The sequence below is a fragment of the Galeopterus variegatus genome, unplaced genomic scaffold (genome assembly GCF_000696425.1).
Source record: "Galeopterus variegatus unplaced genomic scaffold, G_variegatus-3.0.2 Scaffold2313, whole genome shotgun sequence".
Taxonomy (NCBI): Eukaryota; Metazoa; Chordata; class Mammalia; order Dermoptera; family Cynocephalidae; genus Galeopterus; species Galeopterus variegatus.
The window spans coordinates 59,367-59,714 of record NW_007728424.1 but is presented as its reverse complement, the minus strand read 5'-3'; positions in this window follow the sequence as shown (position 1 = coordinate 59,714).

Here is a 348-nt window from a genome sequence, read left to right as displayed (position 1 = left end):
GGGGGGGGGGGGGGGGGGGGCGGTGCGGGGGGGCGGCTTGGGGGTGCGGCGGTGCTCCCGCCGAGGGTTCGGATCCCACATACAGGCCGGTTCCCACTCACTGGCTGAGCGAGGTGTGGGTGCGGCGCCGAGGGTTGAGGTCCCGTTGCCGGTCCCGTTCCGGTAGGGGCGCGACACTGAGGGTTGCGATCCGTTGCCGGACACGAAAAAAGACAAAAAGGAAAAAAAAATTGTATCCTCTTTTTTTTTTTTTTAAAAAAAAGATGACCGGAGGGCCGGCCCGTGGCTCACTCGGTAGAGTGCGGTGCTGATAACACCAAGGCCATGGGTTCGGATCCCATATAGGGA